This window comes from Triticum dicoccoides, chromosome 4A, assembly GCF_002162155.2.
Source record: "Triticum dicoccoides isolate Atlit2015 ecotype Zavitan chromosome 4A, WEW_v2.0, whole genome shotgun sequence".
Lineage (NCBI taxonomy): Eukaryota > Viridiplantae > Streptophyta > Magnoliopsida > Poales > Poaceae > Triticum > Triticum dicoccoides.
This window is the reverse complement of record NC_041386.1, coordinates 89,419,659-89,439,617: the sequence shown is the minus strand read 5'-3', so window position 1 is coordinate 89,439,617 and position 19,959 is coordinate 89,419,659.

Below are 19,959 nucleotides of genomic sequence, written 5' to 3'. Positions count from 1 at the left end.
ATCATGCATAAAATAGATCAAAGAAACTCAAATACTTTCATGGATATAAAAACATAGACCCGATCATAAACTCGAAGTTCATCGATCCCAACAAACACATTGCAAAAGAGTTACATCATATGGATCTCCAAGAGACCATTGTATTGAGAATTCAGCGAGAGAGAAAGCCATCTAGCTACTAACTACGGACCCGAAGGTCTACAAAGAACTACTCACGCATCATCAAAGAGGCACCAATGGAGGTGGTAAACCCCATCCGAGATGGTGTCTAGATTGGATCTGGTGGTTCTGGACTCTGCGGCGGCCGGATGAATATTTCGTTGATGCCTCTAGGGTTTCTGGAATATTGTGGTATTTATACAGCAAAGAGGCGGTCCGGGGGGCACCCGAGGTGGGCACAACCCACCAGGGCGCGCCTGGGCCTCATGGCACGCCCTGGTGGGTTGTGCCCCCCTCGAGTCACCCCCCAGGTGCAACTAGGGCCCATTGCCTTCCTTCTGGCCCATAAAAAATCTCCATAAAGTTTTGTGGCATTTGGAATCCGTTTGATATTGATTTTCTGCGATGTAAAAAATATGGAAAAACAGCAACTGGCACTTGGCACTATGTCAATAGGTTAGCACCAAAAAATGATATAAAATGACTATATAATGATTATAAAACATCCAGGATTGATAATAAAATAGCATGGAATAATAAAAAATTATAGATATGTTGGAGACGTATCAACATCCCCAAGCTTAACTCCTACTCGTCCTCGAGTAGGTAAGTGATAAAAGCAGAATTTTTTATGCGGAGTGATGTTCATCAACTCATATCATATTCTTTTCTTTATAGCATGGACATTTGGGCTTTTATGTGATTCAAAGCAATAGTCTAGTTTTGACATAATAATTTAGATACTCAAGCATATCAACAAGCAACCATGTCTTTCAAAATATCAATGCTAAAACAAGCTATCACTAGCCCATCATGCTCAAACATTGATCCATTTGTGAAACACACTCGAATATTAACTACACTCAATACTTGAGCACGATCATATTGCCTCCTAGTTGGTGCTATTATGAGAGAAGATGGAGACTCAAATTTCAAAAAAAATTGCATAAAATAAAAGAAAGGCCATTCGCAAAGGGAAGTGGGGATTTGTAGAGGTGCCAGAGCTCAAAGCAAAAAATTAGAGATAAAAATATTTTGGGAGGTGTATCCATCCCACCAAGGAAAACGACTTAGAGTTCCCAACACTTTCAATGCTAGATATGCCATAGGCGGTTCCCAAACAGAAAATAAAGTTTATTCCCTTTTCCATCATAACTTTCACTTTCCATGGCTAACCGTATCCACGGGTGCCCTCCATACCAACACTTTTCAAGAAATTTATTATTTGACACCATAAAGTCAATTCATTTTTTTTCATTTCAGGACTGGGCATCCCTAATACCTTTGCCTTACTCTCGTGCAATGACAAGTGAATAAACACTCATCTTGAGAATAACACATCTAGCATGGAAAATATTAGCCACCCCTCACCGCTCCGCGAGTGAAACAAACACACAAAAGAGAAGTTTATTTTGAAAATTAGAGATGGCACATGCAAATTTGCTTAGAACAACAAAAGAATACCACATATAGGTAGATATAGTGGACTCATGTGGCGAAACTGGTTTAAAGGATTTTGAATGCACAAGTAGAGGTCATACTTAGTGCAAAATGAAGGCTGGCAAAAAGATTGAGAAGCGACCAACCAAGAAACGAATAAGCATTAAGCATAATTAACACCGAATAATGCACCACAAGTAGGATATAATTTTCATTGCATGATTATTGACTTTCGTGCATGCATAGGGAATCACAAACCTTAACACCAATATTCCTACTAGAGCGCAATTACTCATCAACATAACTCACATATCACATCATCATATCTCAAAACTATTACTAAGAATCAAGTTTATTTTGTCCAATGATCTTCATGACATTTACTTTTTCTTTATCCTTCTTGGATGTCTATCACTTTGGCACTAATTTTCATGTGTTGATTTTCATAAGCTCGAACAAATATAAGTGAAGATCATGAGCATAACAAATTTTCTTTCTCTCAAAATGATTTAAGTGAAGCAGGAGAGAATTTCTTCAAAATTTTACTAACTCTCAAAAAAATCTAAGTGAAGCAAGAGATCATTTCTTCAAAAATTAACAAAGCACACCGTGCTAAAAAAGATATAAGTGAAGCACTAGAGCAACTCCTAGCTCATAAAAGATTTAAGTGAAGCATAGAGAGAAATTCTAACAAGTCATGACATAATTTTGGCTCTCTCAAATAGGTGTGTCCAGCAAGGATTGATGATTTAAAACACAAAATAAAACAAGCAAAGACACATATCATACAAGACGCTCCAAGCAAAACACATATCTTGTGACGAATAAAAATATAGCCTCGAGTAAAATACCGATAGTTGTTGGAAGAAAGCGAGGATGCCACTCGGGGGCATCCCCAAGCTTAGTTGGTTGCTCATTCTTGGATAATAGCTTGGGATGCCGGGGCATCCCCACGCTTAGGCTCTTACATCCTTCCTTCATCCACCGTAAGATAACCCAAAACTTGAAAACTTCAATCACACAAAACTCAACAAAAACCTTTGTGAGATTCGCTACTATAAGAATAATAAACCACTACTATAAGTATTGTATCAAACCAATTAATATTTTGTTTTTGTATTATATATACTTGAAAGGATCGAGAAGAGGTGTCTAGAGGGGGGTGATTAGACACTAAGTGCTAAAAGTTGCAGTTTTTAATTTCTTTAGGTTGAAGTGGAGTTTTGGCACAAGTTTAACAACCACAATACATATCAAGCAAGCATGCAAAGAGTATATGAGCAGCGGAAAGTAAAGCATGCAACTTGCAAGAATGTAAATAGATGAGATTGGAGTGTGCAAACGCAATTTGGAGACACGGAGATTTTGTCGTGGTTCCGATAGGTGGTGCTATCGTACATCCACGTTGATGGAGACTTCAACCCATAAAGGGTAACGGCTGGAGACTTCAACCCATGAACTCCTTGCTCTTGTGCTTCAAATGATAGTCTCCCCAACACTCAACTCTCTCTCACAGGATATGGATTTGGTGGAAAGAGGATTTGAGCGGAAAGCAACTTGGGGAAGGCTAGAGATCAAGATTCATATGGTAAGAATGGAATATCTTGGCCTCAACACAAGTGTAGGTAGTTCTCTCTCTTAGAAAAAGTAGGTTGGAAGTGTAGGTTTGTTCTGATGGCTCTCTCCACGAATGAAGAGGTGGTGGAGGGGTATATATAGCCTCCACACAAAATCTAACCGTTACACACAACTTGCCAATCTCGGTGGGACCGAATTGATAAACTCGGTCGGACCGATTCAGCAAATCTAGTGACCGTTAGGGTTTTCGGTGGGGCCGACTGGATCAACTCAGTGGGGCCGATGTGCTAGGGTTAGGGTAAATCCAAAACTTGGTTTGACCGATTACTCAAACTCGGTGGGACCAATTTGGGTAATAAGCGAAATAGAGAGTTGGCCAAGCAAACTCGGTGGGGCCGATTGCATATCTAGGTGGGACCGAAAATATTGCAATGGGTAACAGAGAGTTTGCAAGCCCATCTCGGTGAGACCGAGATCCCATCAGTGAGACCGAACTGATTAGGGTTTCTGGCAGTGGCTATGTCAACTGAACTCGGTGGCTCCGAATAGAAAGAATTGGTGGGGCTGAGTTGGATATTTGGTGTGGGACATATTTGGAAGTGAGAAAGTGGTTGAGGGCTTTGGAGCATATCACTAAGCACTTTGAGCAAGCAAGCCATTAAGCAACACCTCATCCCTTCTTAATAGTATTGGTTTTTCCTATAGACTCAATGTGATCTTGGATCACTAAAATAGAAAATGTAGAGTCTTGAACTTGGAGCTTGAGCCAATCCTTTGTCCTTAGCATTTTGAAGGGGTTCCACATCCTCTAGTCCATGCCACTTCATTGTTGAACTTATCTGAAACATACTAGGTAAAAGTGTTAGTCCAACAAGAGATATGTTGACATTAATTACCAAAACCACCTAGGGAGCACTTGTGCTTTCAATCTCCCCCTTTTTGGTAATTGATGACAACATACATCAAAGCTTTAGATAAATATATAGAGAATAGTAAGTAAAGCTTAGGAAAGACATGTAACATGCATAGGCTCCCCTACATGTGTGCAATCATGTGAATATGGAATATAGGAGCATGTGAATGCATAAAAATAACAGAGTAAGCAATGTGTTACATGTATCTTGGCTATATGCATCAGAGCAAATGATGTGAATATGAGAAATGTACCTTCATGCTCATGAGTCCTTCTTGCAAACAATATGTACATCAGCAAGAATTTCTCATACGCATGAATGTGATGCATATACTTACCTTACGGTCTTGAGTTGGCTTAGGATGGGATGAACCTGCATAAACAAGGTTAGATAACACAGATACACCTACTGGCCAGAGCAAACAAAAGAAACCACAATAGTACCAAGACTAGGATGACATGTAGAGTGAGTACTAAGTACCACATTGGATATAGACATGTCCCCAAAGGTAAAGATGTGCAATAAATTCAAGGATTTCCTCCCCTTAGATGTCTTGCTCTCCCTGAATCTAGCATGGGATACTGGGAGAAGATAGGGAACAGAAAATCAGAGCAAAATTAGAGCTCAAAGGAAATAAACAGAGCTAATGCAAACGAGCAAATATGAACATGTATTTCCCCTCTTGAAGACATGTGACTTCTCTCCTCTTGAACACCAAGCATCTGGGGTCCTTGATGATTACTCTTTCTTCCCTTGAGTATTCTCTCCCCCTATAGATATGATTAAGCTTTGATGTGATCTCTCTCTCCCCCTTTGACATCAATTTCCAAGAAGGGTTCTTCTAGATTTTTTCATGATGGGTTTGGTCCTTGAGTCACAGAACAAAGCAGCAAGTTGAATGGGATGTTGGTCGAGGACAAGATTCATTGAGTGGAGCTGGATCAAAAAGAATGCAGAAACAAGTGGCAAGATGTCTTTCCTGTAGTGAAATCGGTGACACCGAGTTGTGTGGTTCGGTTGTACCAAGAGCATTCGGTTGGATCGAAAGCATCAGACCGGTGAGACCGAGTTCAACACAGAGAAAACATTTGTCACCTCAGCTCACTAGACAAGTAAGATCTCACAAGAATTTGCAAGGAATTAACTGAAAGATTTGCAATGAATTGGATGCAAGGAATGCAGAACAGAAAATAAAAGAGAAGGAACTAAAAAACATAAGTCTAGATGAAGTTGGAAACAAATATGCATGAGACAAATGCAAGAGCACACAAGAGAACTTCATCTAGAATTGGTCGGCGACAAAGTCACCTATGTTAGAGTATATTGACTTAGGAGTCAAGTGAGATCACTTGATCATAGGTCATACTCATCGTTTAAGCTCAAAATGGGGTTACCATTTTTCGTTTAAGATTTTTGATGTATTCACATCTTGTCGAGTTGCTTTAACTCATGACTTGGAGTAAAAGCTTTCTAAGATGGAATAACATACCTTGGGTGGTGGCGTTGCTCATGATCATGTAGTTGAACTTGTGTGGGTTGCTCAAGGTTGATGTAGCTCATCAAGAGTTGGGAGCACCACTTGGAGTTTGAGTTCATCTACCTATATGGCTTAGTTCTTGCAAGGAAGAGCACTAGTGTATCCAGAATGACAATCATGAAACTCAACATAAAGTTTGTCAAAGGATATGTTTGAATGGTTGCGTGCTTCCTTATCTTCATCCACCATTGTGTAGAGACTTGGTGATATAGAAATTGCTCAAAATGTGAGTGAGTTGCAATCTCATAGATTTAGATTCATCCAAGTACCTACATGGGTTAGATAACATGCAAGGTGCAAATATATCCAAGACATGAGATAGTCAACATAAGAGAAATATCAAGGATTAGTCATAGGCTCATGCCTTGCATGTATCAAATGGAGTTCCTACTCCAAGTTTGAAGCATCAATGATGTTCAATTCACCTCTTAACCTGCAAAACACTTTCTCATCAAGTGGTTTCATGAATATATCAGCTAACTGCTTTTCGGTGCGAACATGCTTAAGTTTAATGTCCCCTTTGGCAACATGATCTCGAATGAAATGATGACGAACTTCAATATGCTTAGTTCGAGAATGTTGCACGGGATTGTGAGCAATCTTAATAGCACTTTCATTGTCACAAAGTAATGGAACATGTTTCACGTATATCCCTTAATCTTTAAGAGTTTTGGTCATCCAAAGTAATTGAGCACAACATGATCCAGTGGCAATGTATTCCGCTTCGGCGGTGGATAATGATACCGAGTTTTGTTTCTTGGAAGACCAATACACAAGAGATCTACCAAGAAATTGACAAGTAACCGAAGTGGACTTTCTATCAACCTTGTCACCGGCATAGTCCGAGTCGGAGTAGCCAACAAGATCAAAGGAGGCCCTCTTTGGATACCAAATGCCAAAATTTGGTGTATGGATTAAGTATCTCACTATCCTTTTCACGGCCTTAAGATGACATTCTTTAGGAGCGGCTTGATATCGTGCACACATGCACACACTTAGCATAATATCGGGACGTGAAGCACATAGATATAACAATGAACCAATCATAGAGCGATCAACCTTTTGATCAACCGGTTCACCATCTTTGGTTAAATCAAGGTGTCCACTAGTAGGCATGGGTGTAGTCATACCTTTGCATTCTTGCATATTGAACTTCTTGAATAAGTCCTTGGTGTACTTCGTTTGAGAGACAAAGGTACCTTCCTTAGTTTGCTTGATTTGCAAAACAAGAAAGAATTTGAGTTCACTCATCATTGACATCTCAAACTTCTCTGACATTAGCTTTCCAAACTTTTCACTAAAATGAGGATTAGTTGATCCAAATATAATATATCAACATAAATTTGGCACACAAATAGTTCTCCATTAAACCTTTTAGTAAAAAGAGTAGAATCTATTTTTCCAATTTCAAAGCCTTTTTCAATAAGGAACTTGGTCAAGCATTTATACCATGCTCTAGGAGCTTGTTTAAGACCATCAAGAGCTTTGTGAAGTTTGTAAACATGATTAGGTTTCTTAGGATTGACAAATCTGGGAGGTTGCTTAACATAAACTTCCACCTCTATTTCACCATTCAGAAAAGCACTTTTAATGTCCATTTGGTACAAGGCGATATCATGATGATTAGCATAGGCAAGTAAGATGTGAATGGACTCAAGTCTAGCAATGGGGGCATATGCCTCACCATAGTCCATACCTTCGACTTGAGTGTAGCCTTGGACGACTAGACGTGCTTTGTTGCGAACTACTTGTCCATCTTCATCTTGCTTGTTGTGAAACACCCATTTGGTACCGATGATGTTGTGGTTGTTGTCGGGCTTCTCAACTAATGTCCAAACTTGATTTCTCTCAAAGTTGTGTAGCTCTTCATGCATGGCATTTATCCAATCTAGATCTTCCAAAGCTTCTTCAACCTTCATAGGTTCAATGCTAGATATGAATGAATAGTGTTCACAAAAGTTAGCTAAACGAGTTTTTGAGCGAGTGATTCCCCCGGTTTGGATATCATTGTAGACTTTCTCGACGGGATGGTCTTTAGAAATTCTTGCTCGAACTCTTGAAAGCTTTTGCTTGGATCTTGGTTGAACACCTTCTTTATCTTGTTCTTCTTCTTGGCCTTCTTCGTTGTTGACGTTGTCGTTCTCTTGTCGTGGTGGAGAAGGAGGTTGTTGGCGTTCATCTTGGTGCACTTCCTCGTTTTCTTCATCTTGGTGTGTCCCACTTGTGGATGCTTCCGTATCAACTCTTGGTCCACCTTGTCGTGAGGTAGAAGCTTCCACTTGGATGGACGAGGTACTCTCCTTCACCTCCGTTGGACGAATCTTGCCAATAGACAAGTCTTGGATTGCTTCCGAAGGGTCTTTGTCTCCTACATAAATTGGCAATTGCTCTACTTGCGAGCCGTTAGATTCATCAAACTTCACATCTCCCGTCTCTTCAACCTTTCGGGTGAAATTATTGTAGACACAGTATGTGTGAGAGTTTGAGCCATAACCAAGTAGGAAACCTTCATGAGACTTAGGAGCAAATTTAGAACGACGATGCTTATCAAGAATGTAGCACTTTGAGCTGAATACTCGAAAGTATCCAACTTGTGGTTTATTACCGGTGAGGAGCTCGTATGCCGTCTTGCCGAGTAGCTTGTGAAGATACAAGCGATTTGTTGCATGACAAGCTGTCTCAACCGCTTCCACCCAAAAGTGCTTTGGCGTCTTGTACTCATCAAGCATCATTCTCGCCATTTTGATGAGTGTCCGGTTCTTCCTCTCAACAACCCCATTTTGTTGAGGTGTGTACGTAGCCGAGAACTCATGTGAAATCCTTTCTTCGTCAAGAAAGGTGTCCACATTTGCGTTCTTGAACTCCGTTCCGTTGTCGCTGCAAACCTTCTTGATTTTTACTTTAAATTGATTTTGGGCCTTCCTAGCGAAGTTTTTTGAAGATCTTTTGGACCTGCGATTTATCATTGAGAAAGAACATCCACGTAAATCTTGAAAAATCATCAACTATAACTAGACCAAAAGAATTTCCACCGAGACTTTTGTAAGCGTTAGGACCAAAAAGATCCATGTGAAGTAGCTCGAGTGGCCTCCTTGTGGTCATGATGTTCTTCACGGGATGCCTTCCTCCAACCTGTTTACCTGCTTGACAAGCGTTGCAAAGTCTATCCTTATCAAATATGACATCGTTAACACCAAGGATATGATTTCCTTTAATAAGCTTGTCAAGGTTTCGCATACCAACATGACCTAATCGTCTATGCCATAATCAACCTTTAGAAGATTTAGCAATTAAGCAAGTTCTAGGTTGAGCCTTTTTAGTGAAATCAACAATGTAAAGATCACCTCTACGTATACCGGTAAAGTCCATTTTATGATTGTCTCTTCGAAACACTTGGCAATCTACTTCAGTAAATAGGACATTGAAACCGAAATCAGCAAGTCTAGATACTGAAAGTAAATTGTACCCAAGAGATTCAACGAGCATGACATTTTGTATGGAGCTATCATGTGAGATGGACACCTTACCTAGGCCAACTACCTTACCCTTTGAGTTATCACCAAAGGTGACATACTTTCGAGGGCCGTCGTTTTCAGCAAGCTCACGGAACATATCTTTATCTCCGGTCATATGATCAGTACATCCACTATCAAGAACCCATTCCTTTCCTCCAGCCATGTAGCCGCGAAGATTTTCCATAAGACCAAAGTGTCTCATTGCATGATTAAGATCATAGTCACTGTCATCATCATCCTCATCATAGTGTCCATGTTCAACATCATCTTGTGATTGATCAATTCCTAGAGAGGGTAATTCATTAGATAAATGATCATTTCTATGGTTATCTTTATGAATTCTAATAGCTTTGGAAATGATATTGCTAATGATTCCAACATCTCCTTTGGCACTCGTAAGATTAATAAGCTCAAATAAGAAGTCACCAAATTTGGGATCATTGGAACTCATCTTAATCAAGGCAATAGACTTATGGAGAATTTCATCTATATTTTTCAAGGAATAACTTGGAAAAGCGTTCCTCTAGAAATCTCCATATAGTGTAGGCACAATCAAGAGTAGGCAAACATTCAATCAAGTTTCTAGGCAAGCCTCTAGTGATAAGATAAACAGTTCTAAGGTTGCGAATCATGTCAATAGACTCATCAAGGGTAGGATGCAAAGGATCAACATGAGGTGCACAAGGGCTAGTAATGTACTTGTTCAAATGATATTCATTGAAAATCTCAAGCATTTCATTTTTCCACTCATGAAAATATCCTCCATCAAGAATAGGCACTCTACATCTAAGACTCCCCAAAGTAGACTCATCCATCTTCCTCCAATGGTGTTTAAACCAAAGCAATGGAGACCAATGCTCTGATACCAATTGAAAGGATCAATAAGAGGTGTCTAGAGGGGGGTGATTAGACACTAAGTGCTAAAAGTTGTAGTTTTTAACTTCTTTAGGTTGAAGTGGAGTTTTGGCACAAGTTTAACAACCACAATACATATCAAGCAAGCATGCAAAGAGTATATGAGCAGCGGAAAGTAAAGCATGCAACTTGCAAGAATGTAAAGAGATGAGATTGGAGTGTGCAAACGCAATTTGGAGACACGGAGATTTTGTTGTGGTTCCGATAAGTGGTGCTATCGTACATTCACGTTGATGGAGACTTCAACCCATGAAGGGAAACGGCTGCGCGAGTCCACGGAGGGCTCCACCCACAAAGGGTCCACGAAGAAGCAACCTTGTCCATCCCACCATGGCCGCCGCCCACGAAGGACTTGCCTCACAAGCGGTAGATCTTCACGGAGTAGGCGATCTCCTTGCCCTTACAAACTCCTTGGTTCAACTCCACAATCTTGTCGGAGGCTCCCAAGTGACACCTAGACAATCTAGGAGACACCACTCTCCAAGAAGTAACAAATGGTGTGTTGATGATGAACTCCTTGCTCTTGTGCTTCAAAATGATAGTCTCCCCAACACTCAACTCTCTCACAGGATATGGATTTGGTGGAAAGAGGATTTGAGAGGAAAGCAACTTGGGGAAGGCTAGAGATCATGATTCATATGGCAAGAATGGAATATCTTGGCCTCAACACAAGTGTAGGTAGTTCTCTCTCTCAGAAAAAGTAGGTTGGAAGTGTAGGTTTGTTCTGATGGCTCTCTCCACGAATGAAGAGGTGGTGGAGGGGTATATATAGCCTCCACACAAAATCTAACCGTTACACACAACTTGCCAATCTCGGTGGGACCGAATTGATAAACTCGGTCGGACCGATTCAACAAATCTAGTGACCGTTAGGGTTTTAGGTGGGACCGACTGGATCAACTCGGTGAGACCAATGTGCTAGGGTCAGGGTAAATCCAAAACTCAGTTTGACCGATTACTCAAACTCGGTGGGACCAATTTGGGTAATAAGCGAAACAGAGAGTTGGCCAAGCAAACTCGGTGGGGGTGATTGCATATCTCGGTGGGACCGAAAATATTGCATTGGGTAACAGAGAGTTTGCAAGCCCATCTTGGTGAGACCGAGATCCCATCGGTGAGACTGAACTGATTAGGGTTTCTGGCAGTGGCTATGTCAACTGAACTCGATGGCTCCGGATAGAAAGAATCGGTGGGGTCGAGTTGGATATTTGGTGTGGGACATATTTGGAAGTGAGAAAGTGGTTGAGGGCTTTGGAGCATATCACTAAGCACTTTGAGCAAGCAAGCCATTAAGAAACACCTCATCCCTTCTTAATAGTATTGGCTTTTCCTATAGACTCAATGTGATCTTGGATCACTAAAATAGAAAATGTAGAGTCTTGAACTTGGAGCTTGAGCCAATCCTTTGTCCTTAGCATTTCGAAGGGGTTCCACATCCTCTAGTCCATGCCACTTCATTGTTGAACTTATCTGAAACATACTAGGTAAAAGTGTTAGTCCAACAAGAGATATGTTGACATTAATTACCAAAACCACCGAGGGAGCACTTGTGCTTTCACTACTGTATTCCAACTTTTCTATGATAGAAACTCATCAAAGAAAACCAAAGAGCCATCAAAATAAACACACAACACAAAGAAAACAGAATCTGTCAAAACAGAATAGTTTGTAGCAATCTGACTATTTTGAATACTTATGTAACTCCAAAAATTATGCCAAATTAGGACGACCTGAGTAATTTGTATATTGATCTACTGTTATTGTAATGGGTATTTTATCGCTCTCTGGTAAAAATGATAATTGTTTTCGTGAGTGCAAACTTTCTGTTTTTTAGCAAGATCAAACAACTATTGCCCACGAAGATCCTAAAGGCTTTACTTGGCACAAACACTAATTAAATATAAAAACACAATCATAATAGTAGAATAATTGTGCTAACACTCAAGAACAGAAAGCAAAAAGCAAAAATAAATTTTATTCATTGGGTTGCCTCCCAACAAGCGCTATAGTTTTACGCCCTTAGCTAGGCATAAGGCAATGATCTAAGTTTTGTCATCTTTGTTCTTCTTAATTTCCTTGGGGGTATTTTTATCAGGAGGTTTTGTAAACATAACATAAAACATATTATTCATAGAAACTTTAGCATTCCTTAGTTGATTTTCATCATAACCCCTTTGATTTCCCGCAACAATCCAAGAATAGTGTTGATTAACATTATTAAAAACTTGTTGGATTATTTCTAGAGCGGGAACCTCCTTTTTAAGATTCTCATCAAAGATCTTATTATCCCACAGCAAATGCCTTAGTGCATAGTCATTATTGTAAAGAATGTCATCTATCATGGGCTTTTCACAATTCATACCATAAAAAATAAAGATTTCCCTAGCTTCCCGAATTATGTAGTCAAACTCGTTCATAAGAACGAGAGTGGCCAAGTTTCGTCTCTAGGATTCTTTATTTCGGGGTGCTCAAAAAACAATCTTTGCAAAGTAGGATGAGTGTGGATAAATTTACTTTCAAGTTTCAGAACTAGTGCTGAAATAGCATCCGCATAAGATCTAGTAGTTTTAAGTATAGGAGCATCATCAAGACTCAAATTTCCAACACAATTGAAGAATTCTTGGATACGTTCTTTTCCCATAATGTTCCCTTGCCCCAAGATAAAAGTTTTATCATCCAGATTGCCTGTACGTCCCATCTTAGGAGTCAGTCCATCATCTGTTGGTGCCATACCAAAATCACTCATGATTGCAAGTAGAGAATATATCTGACAAGAAAACGGCAAACAAAACAAGAGGGGCGAATAAAATGGCAATTTTTTTGTGAAGTGGGGGGGAGAGGAAAACGAGAAGCAAATGGCAAATAATGTAAATTATAAGGAGATAAGATTTGTGATTAGGAACCTGGTTATGTTGAAGATCCTCCCCGGCAACAGCGCCAGAAATTCTCCTTGATGGTAGCTGGAACTACATCGGTATTTCCCTGGAGAGGGAGGGATGATGTAGCACAACGACGGTAGGTATTTCCCTCAGTTATGAAACCAAGGTATCGAACCAGTAGGACAACCAAGCAACACAACGTAAGCAACACCTACACACACAAATAACAACACCTCACAACCCGATGTGTTAAAGGGGTTGTTAATCCCCTCCGGGGTACGGTGCCTCAAGATAGGCAAACAGACGTGAGGTAAATTGTAGTAGATTGATAGATTGAACGCCAAATAAAGTAAATAAATATAAAACGCAGCAAGTTATTTTTGTATTTTTTGGTTTAATAGATCTGAATAAAAATGCAAAGGAAAAGTAGATCGCAAGGCAAATATATGAGAAAGAAGACTCGGGTGTCGGTGTCAAAACAGGCGGATCTCGGGTAGGGGGTCCCGAACTATGTGTCTAAGGTCGATGGTAACAGGAGACAGGGGACACGATGTTTACCCAGGTTCAGGCCCTCTCTACAGAGGTAATACCCTATGTCCTGCTTGATTGATATTGATGAATACGAGTATTACAAGAGTTGATCTACCTCGAGATCATAATGGCTAACCCTAGAGGTCTAGCTTGTATGGCTATGATGATGAATCTCTCTCCGGACTAAGTCCTCTAGTTTATATAACACCAGGAGGATCTAGGGTTACACAAGGTCGGTTACAAAGAAAGGAATCTACATATTCGGTCGCGAAGCTTGCCTTCCACGCCAAGGAGAGTCCCATCCAGACACGGGTGCAGTCTTCGGTCTTCGTGTTCTTCACAGCCCATCAGTCCGGCCCATGGTTAACAGGCCGGACGCCCGAGGACCCCTTAGTCCAGGACTCCCTCAGTAGCCCCTGAACTTGGCTTTAATGACAACGTATCCGGCGCGTACATCTGTCTTCGGCATTGCAAGGCGGGTTCCTCCTTCTGAACTCCAAGATAGTATTCGAATGTATTGAACGTGTCCGGACCTGTAACACACACCACACACAACCGTAGAGAATATAATATTCCACGAGTCCAATCTGCTGACAACTTCAACATGACATCACGTCTGTCCAGTCACTATATCGAACCGTTTTGTCTGCCATCCCGTGTTTCAAGATGCGATTTCCATTGGCACATCTTGTCAAAGCATAGATCGTGTCCCCTTATTGCGGGATTCTCATCAATACGGGCGTGGGTAACCCAACCGTACCGTTTACACAACCCTTGGGAATAGGCGAGGTTTAAGGCGAGCGGGGAGGCGTTCAATATTCACTGCCCTTATAAAGAGATAAAAATCCCCTTTCTTCTTCCACGCCTTCTCTCTTCCTCTGCCCTTCCACTCTCGAGCTTGATACGTCTCCAACGTATCTACTTTTCCAAACACTTTTGACCTTGTTTTGGACTCTAACTTGCATGATTTGAATGGAACTAACTCGGACTGATGTTGTTTTCAGCAGAATTACCATGGTGTTATTTATGTGCAGGAGCAAATGTTCTTGGAATGACCTGAAACTTCACGAAGACACTTTTCAGAAAATAAGAAAAATACCTGCCAAAGATGAAGGCCAGGGGGCCCACCACCTTGCCACGAGGGTGGGGGTCGCGCCTGCCCCCTAGGGCGCCCCCCTACCACGTGGGCCCTCTGTTGCCTCTCCGACTCCAACTCCACCTCCATATATTGAGTTTCGGGGAGAAAAAATCAAAGAGAAGAAATCATCGCGTTTTACGATACGGAGCCGTCGTCAAGCCCTAAAACCTCTCTGGAGGGCTGATCTGGAGTCCGTTTGGGGCTCCGGAGAGGGGAATCTGTCGCCATCGTCATCATCAACCATCCTCCATCACCAATTTCATGATGCTCACTGCCGTGCATGAGTAATTCCATCGTAGGCTTGATGGACGGTGATGGGTTGGATGGGATCTATCATGTAATCGAGTTAGTTTTGTTAGGGTTTGATACCTAGTGTCCACTATGTTCTGAGATTGATGTTGCTATCACTTTGCTATGCTTAATGCTTGTCACTAGGGCCCGAGTGCCATGATTTCAGATCTGAACCTATTATGTTTTCATCAATATATGATAGTTCTGGATCCTATCTTGCAAGTCTATAGTCACCTATTATGTGTTATGATCTGTTAACCCCGAAGTGACAATAATCGGGATACTTACCGGTGATGACCATAGTTTGAGGAGTTCATGTATTCACTATGCGTTAATGCTTTGTTCCGGTTCTCTATTAAAAGGAGGCCTTAATATCCCTTAGTTTCCGTAAGGACCCCGCTGCCACGGGAGGGTAGGACAAAAGATGTCATGCAAGTTCTTTTCCATAAGCACGTATGACTATGTTCGGAATACATGCCTACATTATATCAATGAACTGGAGCTAGTTCTGTGTCACCCTAGGTTATGACTGTTACATCATGAACTGCATCCGGCATAATTCTCCATCACCGATTCATTGCCTATGAGCTTTCCATATATTGTTCTTCGCTTATTTACTTTCCCGTTGCTATTGCTATCATCATTACAAAATACCAAAAACATTATTTTTACTACTGTTACCTTTTGCTACCGTTATCACCACTATCATATTACTTTGCTACTAAATACTTTGCTGCAGATATTAAGTTTCCAGGTGTGGTTGAATTGACAACTCAGCTGCTAATACTTGAGAGTATTCTTTGGCTCCCCTTGTGTTGAATCAATAAATTTGGGTTGAATACTCTACCCTCGAAAACTGTTGCGATCCCCTATACTTGTGGGTTATCAAGACTATTTTCTGGCGCCGTTGCGGGGGAGCATAGCTCTATTCTTTGAGTCACTTGGGATATATATCTGCTTATCATTATGAAGAACTTGAGAGATCCAAAAACCAAGATCTATCCCTCAACTACGAGGGGAGGTAAGGAACTGCCATCTAGCTCTGCACTTGATTCACCTTCTATTATGAGTAAGCTTGTGACACCTACACCTGCTTCTGCTATTTGTTCTGATATGTCGCATGTTATTGATGATGCCACTTCTGCTATGCATGATACTTATGATGAAACTACCTCTATGCATGATACACCTATGCCACTTAGTGATTTTCTTGATGAACAACTTGCTAGGGCTAGAGAAATTGAAAAAAATGAATCTGATGAAAGTGATGATGAAGAACCACTTGCCATTCCTAAGGGTTATGTTTTTGATCAAGATGCTTCTTTAGCCATTTTAGCTTGCAGAAATAGAACTGAACTTAAAAAATTATTAGCTAAATGGAGTAAGCAATCTCTAAATGCTAGAATGAAACCTGACCCTGCTTTTGCTACTTCACCTATCTTTGTTACTGGTAAGGATTATGAATTCTCTGTTGATCGTGATATAATTACTTTGCTTGAATCTGATCCTTTTCATGGTTATGAATCTGAAACTGTTGTGGCACATCTTACTAAACTGAATGATATAGCTACCCTGTTCACTAAAGATGAGAGAACTCATTACTTTTATATCCTTAAAATATTTCTGTTCTCATTAAAGGCTGATGCTAAGATATGGTTTAATTCTCTTAATTTTGGTTGTGTGCATAGTCCCCAGGATATGATTTATTACTTCTCTGCTAAATATTTCCCTGCTCATAAGAAACAAGCTGCTTTAAGGGATATATATAATTTTGTGCAAATTGTAGAAGAGAGTCTCCCACAAGCTTGGGGGAGGCTTCTCCAATTACTTAATGCTTTGCCTGATCATCCTCTTAATAAAAATGAAATACTTGATATCTTTTATAATGGACTAACCGATGCCTCCAGAGATTACCTGGATAGTTGTGCTGGTTCTGTTTTCAGGGAAAGAACACTGGATGAAGCTGAAATTCTATTGAATAATATGTTGACAAATGAAAATAATTGGACACCTCTGGAGCCAATTCCTGAGCCTATTCCTAAACCAACTCCGAAGAAGGGAGGTATTCTATTTCTCAGTCCTGAAGATATGCAAGAGGCAAAGAAATCTATGAAAGAAAAAGGTATTAAAGCTGAAGATGTTAAGAATTTACCTCCTATTGAAGAAATACATGGTCTTAATTTACCGCCTGTTGAAGAAACATATAATCTTAATCCTTTACCTATTGAAGAAACTCATGGTCTTGATAACCCGACACAGGTAGTAGAGGTAAATTCTCTCTATAGATATGATAAAGCTGTAATCCCATTTACTAAAATTGCTAGCCCACGCTTAGATGAGTTTGATAAATTTATGGCTAAGCAAGAAGACTTTAATGCTATGGTTCATCACCAGTTTGTTGAGAGGAATGAATCACCTCTCCAGTACCGACTAATCTTTGACAGACGCCATGCTGTCCGTATTACTCTCCCTGCTCCTGCTTTCTTTGATTATCAGGCAAGAGGAGGATATACTATTACCAGAGAGGAGGCAGATGAGTACGAGAGGAGAGAGGAGGCCGCTCGTCGCCACGCTGCAGCTCAGCAGGCGATAGCTGCTGCATCACAGTACGACCCCAGCTATTATTATGGATATCCGCCAGGCCAGCCGTGGCCATAGACCAACTTAGGCCAAAAGCCTAAGCTTGGGGGAGTACATATTTCTCACCGACATTACATTTATGCTCACATACTCATTGCTAGATGTCGGTGCTCATACTTTTTCATTGTATCACCCATGCTAGTTTATTTTCCTTTTTTATGCTTTCTTCTTGTGTGTTTAATAAACCTTAAGAAAAACAAAAAAATTATTTGTAGCTTTTAATTAGTTTACCTTCCATGCTTGTAGTAGTAATTAAAAAGAAAACCCAAAAAGATTTCCTGTCCTTCTTTTGCTTGTTGGGAGCTTTCCCGTGTAAATAGTTTTATTTCTTTTCTTTTCTTTGGGGGTCGATAGGAGAAGACCATAATTAAATTGTTGAAGTGGCTCTTATATGCATTATTATTGATCTGACAAAAGAGCCCATATTGCCTTGTCTTCTCCTGTTTATTGAATGCCTGCAGATTCCAGCTTAGTCAAATGGACGTGCACTGTTATTATTATTCACATCATTCGGTCGTGCAAGTGAAGGGCAACTATGATGATATATGATGGACTGGCTGAGATGAGAAAAGCTGGTATGAACTCGACCTCTTTTGTTTTTGTAAATATGATTAGTTCATCGTTCCTGATTCAGCCTATTATGAATAAACATGTTTGCAATGACAACCAGAGATCATAGTTTCTTGTGCCATGATTGATTAGCTATGAGTTATAATGGTTTACCTTGCGTGCCAACATGCTATTAAAATGGTTATGATGTGGTATGATAGGGTGGTATCCTCCTCTGAATGATTTAAGTGACTTAACTTGGCACTTGTTCATGCATGTAGTTGAAACAAAATCAACATAGCCTTCACGATGTTTATGTTCATGGTGGATTATATCCTACTCATGCTTGCATTCGGTGTTGATTAATTTTAATGCATGTTCATGACTGTTGTCGCTCTCTAGCTGGTCGCTTCCCAGTCGTTTGCTAGCCTTCACCTGTACTAAGCGGGAATACTGCTTGTGCATCCAATCCCTTAAACCCCAAAGTTATTTCACATGAGTCCACTATACCTACCTATATACGGTATCTACCTGCCGTTCCAAGTAAATTTATATGTGCCTACTCTAAACCTTCAAATAAATATCCTGTTTTGTATGCTCGAATAGCTCATGTATCAACTAGGGCTGTCTGTATCTTCCATGTTAGGCGGGTTATTCTCAAGAGGAGTGGACTCCGCTCCTCACTCACGAGATAAATGGCTGGTCACCGGGATGCCCAGTCCCATGCTTTATGCAAACTAAATCAAAATAATTGCAAACAAAACCCCCCCTGGGACTCTTGTTAGTTGGAGGCACTCGTTGTTTCGAGCAAGCCATGGATTGATGCTTGTGGTGGAAGGGGGAGTATAAACTTTACCATTCTGTTTGGGAACCGCCTATAATGTCTATAGCATGGAAGATATCACCATCTCTTGGTTGTTATGTTGACAATGAAAGTATACCGCTCAAAATATTTTTCACCTCTATTTCAAAACCGAGCTCTGGCACCTCTACAAATCCCTGCTTCCCTCTGCGAAGGGCCTATATATTTACTTTTATGCTAAGTCATCATCCTCTCATTAAAAAGCACCAGTTGGAGAGCACCATTGTCATTTGCATCCATTACTGTTAGTTTACATTGAGTATGACTTGACTGGATCTTTTTTACCATGAATTACAATGTCTAGTCAGTCCTTAGTCTTTAAAGGTGCTCTGCATTTATGTTTTGCGGTCTTAGAAAGGGCTAGCGAGATACCATCCTGTTATATCATATTATGATTGTTCTGAGAAAGTGTTGTCATCCGAGTTTTATTATTATGGCTCGCTAGTTGATTATGCTATTGATATGAGTAAACTTGAGACCTATGCGTTATTGCAAATGTGGTTAGTTATAATCTTTGCTGAAAACTTGAATGCTGGCTTTACATATTTACAACAACAAGAGCAAACAGAGTTTGTAAAAGTTTTTCTTTATCACTTTCAGTTTATCAACTGAATTGCTTGAGGACAAGCAAAGGTTTAAGCTTGGGGGAGTTGATACGTCTCCAACGTATCTACTTTTCCAAACACTTTTGCCCTTGTTTTGGACTCTAACTTGCAGGATTTGAATGGAACTAACCCAGACTGACGCTGTTTTCAGCAGAATTACCATGGTGTTATTTATGTGCAAGAGCAAACGTTCTCGGAATGACCTGAAACTTCACGGAGACACTTTTCAGAAAATAAGAAAAATACCTGCCAAAGATGAAGGCTAGGAGGCCCACCACCTTGCCATGAGGGTGGGGGTCGTGCCTACCCCCCTAGGGCGCGCGCCCCTACCTCGTGGGGCCCCTGTTGCCTCTCTGACTCCAACTCCACCTCCATATATTGAGTTTCGGGGAGAAAAAAATTAGAG